The 4396-nt window shown below is 46.3% G+C and overlaps 1 pseudogene; it reads right to left on the bottom strand.

Annotated features, from left to right (window-relative positions):
- Positions 1 to 2507: 2507 nt before the first annotated feature.
- Positions 2508 to 3972, bottom strand: LOC144824636 (ribosome biogenesis protein WDR12 pseudogene; annotated as a pseudogene).
- Between the last annotated feature and the right edge of the window lie 424 nt (positions 3973 to 4396).

Raw genomic sequence — 4396 nt, 5'->3', positions numbered from 1 at the left:
TCATTACCATTCCATATAAGAAATATGTCATCGATGAAGTGCACCCACCTCGACACCTGGTGCCGGAATGGGGTCGCCTCATCGAACACATATCTCTTCTCAAATTGATCCATAACAAGGTTGGCAATCTCTGGGGCAAAACAACACCCCATCGCCACCCCTTTTATTTGCAGGAATAGCTCGCCTTTGAACGTAAAAAAACTGTTCTTTAAACAAATTCTAGCTAGATCCAAAAGGAACCCAGTAGGAACCTGATGTGGTCTTGCCCTTTGTTCAAGGACCACATCCATCAGAAGCAAAGCCTCATCTTGAGAAATGTTCGTGTACAGACTCTCGATGTCGAAGGAGACCAACAGCTGGTGGTCTCCTTTGAACATCGAGTGTTCAATCTTATGGATAAAATCCACACTGTCTCTCACTTACGCTTGTGTGGCACTCACAAAAGGCTTTAAGAAGGTGTAAATATATTTGGCCAAAGGTGCAAGTAAAGAACCACATGCAGCGATAATAGGGCGCCCTGGTGGTTTCTCGGAGTCCTTGTGTACTTTTGGCAGTACATACAGGCTAGGTACCCTTTGCATCGTAAAATTAAGATAATCATACTCGTTTTTGCTTAACTATCCACAATCAAGGGCCTGTGTAGTTAAGTACAGGATTTTAGCTTTAAGGATAGCCGCGGGGCTATCTGCAATTTTACGGTAATACGTAAGGTTACCCAATTGTCTCAGCACTTCGTTCTCATACTCATTGCTGTCCCATAGGACAATTCCACCGCTCTTGTCCGCCGGTTTTATCACCGTCAAGGGATTATTTGCCAGATTTTTTAAGGCTATATGTTCCTGATTCGTAAAATTTGATTTATAAGAGATGTTTTTCCTATTCAGTGAATCAATTTCCTTCAGAATTTAATTTTCGAAGAATATAATCTCATCAGGCATGCTAGCACTATCCGGACAGAAATATGATTTCTTCTTTAGCCCACTAACATTCAGCTCAGAGGTTTCATCTTGATCTAAGAAAAAGGTTTCCAATTGGACTTTTTTTACAAATTGTAAGACCTCGGTCTTAGTATCGACTGGATCTTGTGTCACTAAAGGAACAAAATGAAAGACCCTTTTGTAAAACCGTCATTTCCCATGGTGTCAATACATGTTTAGACAGGTTGTATTTAGGCAATGGTTCAATATGATCACCCATACCTGTTGTAGCAGCATGTGGTAATATTCCAACAACATCCGGCCTAATGATGCCTACCGCCTGTCTGGTTCGGAACAGGTTCTGATCTTGTGGTGCTTGGAACATTGGAGGCATCCATCCTCTTCTGAATTCTCTGCCCCTGCGCCCCCCTCTGTCTAAAAAAGTTAGTGGAGCATTGGGATATTGGTAAAAAGGTTGATAGGGTTGGAAATATGTTCCTACTCCTTGATCATAGACTGAGGAGAAATCAGAGAAAGTCAAAAATCTTGTCCTTGATCCGGAAAAATCAGCTTCCCTTTAATGTTAACCATGTAATTGAGGGTCTTAAGTCATCTGTCCTCTTTTGGAACACAATACCTATCTCATTCATAGGCCATTTGGCTATAGCCAAGATGGTTCTGCTCCCCAGATGTCTGTACGTACTGCAGAATTTCTTGTCACCTATACCATCTAGGGTTTTCCGGCAATTAGACTCAATCATTATATCTCAATCAATCAGTGTTCTTGTAAAGCTTGACTACTTACCAATCAGGGTCTAAAGGCACTGAGGGAGGGTAGATCTGCTGCTGAGTCATAGAGAAAAGTCTTGAGGTCCACCCTGAATTGAGGCAGAGATGGAGATTGCAGCAAGGTAGGAGAAGGATGTTGCTCCAGCAGTGGTCCTGTGGGATGGTGGCCAGGGCCTGCTGGTGGAGCGGAGATGTCTGGTGGCAGTGTGGAAGAAGAGGCAGTGGTTGGGGTATGCTGGTCTGGCATTATGGAGGTCTTTGTAGGAGTTTTTGAGGAGTTTGTAGGTGATCCTTTTGTTGACCGGATGCCAGTGAAGATCTCTCATGTGGCCGGTGATGTACAGAATGAGTCTGGCAGAGGCATTTTGGATGTATTGCAGCTTCCTTTGGAGTTTGTGCGTGGTGCCGGCGTGGCGTGCATTGCGGTAGTCAAGTACTTAAGTCTGCTGCTGAGGAGTGCGTGTGTGACCGTTTTTCTGGACTCAGCAGGGATCGATTTTAAGATTTTCCAGAGCAAGTGGAGCGTTTGGAAGCAGGAGGATGAGATAGCTTTGATCTGGCAGTTAACTGAGAGCGAGAAGTCCAGGACCATGGCGAGGATTTGTACATGGCCCATGGGTGTGGGGGGCTCAGAGTGCTGCTGTCCACCCGGAGTCATTCCATGTGGTATAGGTGGGGCCCAGGATGAAGACTTTGGTCTGTCTGCATTGAGCTTGAGGCAAACGTCCTTCATTTAGGTGGCAATTGCCTTCTATCTGATGTTTTTTTATTTAAAAAATAAATTAACCCATCCTCTCCATACATAAAGAACATTTTGCGTTTCAAATCATATATTTCACTAGTAACAAGTATTACATTTGAGAAAGGGCCAGATTTGTTGTATAAAGTCTTCCTCTGTCGACCTATGAAAAGCACTGCTGAAGGGAGTTGGCAGTCCTCTGGGTCGTCCAAAGAGCTACATTTTTTCAGGGAACCATTTTGAGACTTTGTGCTGAAAAGCACTTCATGTTCTCCTATCAGAGGATGTTGATGCATATCTGTAGGAGTACAACTTGTTGTCGGCCCCACCACTCAGCAGCAACCCTGCCTCTGTCCAGTCCACACACAAAACCTTATACTCATGGGCTGCCAAGTCATAGAGAGGAGCCTTGCAACTTCTTGTGTCCCAAAGTTTGACAATGTTGTCCAGAGAGCCCGATATAAGCTGATGTTCATGCACTGGAGACCATTTCACAACGGTCACCCAGCCAGTGTGAGAGGTCAGCGAGAGGAGCACCAATGAACCATCTTTGGTGCGTGGGTCCCAGAGCCGGATATGCCTGTCGGTGCTTCCTGATGCTAGGCGTTGACATATGGGTGAATAGGATACACAGTTGAAAACTTTGCTACCTGTCAATGTGGATTTTGATCCCCCTGTCTCGACATCCCACACTTTGATTGTATGATCCCAGGATGCACTGCAGATTTCAGACCAGAGTACAGAGGAAACTGCCTCACTGTGACCAGACAGGGTGACAACTGGTGTCCTTGTTAAGCCCAATTGCTCTGTCTTCTGTTTCTTCCTAGGGCTGTCTGTGCTTTCTTCCACAAGATCTTCTTCGTCTGTCGGAACTGAGGACCAGATCTTTAACATTTTGTCCCAAGACCCACTGCAAAATTTGGTTCTTGAGCCGTCCACTGCAATGGCATCTATGCTCCCGCCGTGGCCACGGCAACAGTGGAGTGCTTTTACCTTGTTTCTCTCCGCGTTCCACTCCCAGAGCAGAATAGTTTGGTCCATGGAGGCTGTGAGCAACAGGCACGAGAGGCTGTCTTTTTTCACCCAAGCTACGTCTTTTACAACTTCTGTATGTCCAGCGAGGGTCATGATGGGCTTCCCCTCGAGGGACCATATGCGAGCAGTTTTGTCGTAGGAGCCAGTCAGGATCCATTCTTCTGTGGCTTCCACCGAGCTGATCCAATCATCATGAAACATGCATTCCTCTGGCTGTGGTGCGTTGCATTTCTCCACATACTCTATTTCCACCACATTTTCCGTTGAAATGCCCTCACTATCCATATGCTTGGCCAGCGACATCCGCAGGAACTGGCCATTGATGAGGAAGTCGAATTCGACATGCTTGTGGTCCGCATTTTGTGCTTCCAGGAGTTTGTTGATGACGTTGCTGAGATCAATGATGTCTGAGACTGCCGGGATGGAAAAGGGAACATCATCTATCGCATACCTCTGGTTCTGGGTGAAGAAGCGGGCCTGGAGTTGTGCCATGCTTGGGCAGGAGACTGAAGGTACCAGGCTACGGGGTAAGGTAACAGGGACCGATGTGAAAGTTGTTCTTGATGGCTGTGGGTTCGTTGGTGAGGAAGAGAATCAGCTGGGTGTCGTTATTGTAGGAGACGATGGTGAGACTGTGGTTTCTGATCATGGATGCAAGCGGGCCATGTAGATCTCTTCTTTGGGTGGGAGGGCATAGTAGGGTGGCCCTGGTGACACTGACCAGACATTACGAAGTGGGAGGTCTGGAGAACCCACAACTTGATTTATATTATTTTGCCACCCAACTGCCGCATGTGGCTCATTGGCTAGACCCCGCAGACAATTGGAAAAATTGATTACTGGCTGGTAGATTAGAGACAGACCACTTGCCTGAACTCATAATGGTGGTTGCAGGACTCGCAAAGGACGTCCCTGA

The sequence above is a fragment of the Lissotriton helveticus genome, chromosome 3_1 (genome assembly GCF_964261635.1).
Source record: "Lissotriton helveticus chromosome 3_1, aLisHel1.1, whole genome shotgun sequence".
In the NCBI taxonomy this organism is placed as follows: Eukaryota; Metazoa; Chordata; class Amphibia; order Caudata; family Salamandridae; genus Lissotriton; species Lissotriton helveticus.
This window is presented reverse-complemented; position numbering and strand designations above follow the sequence as displayed.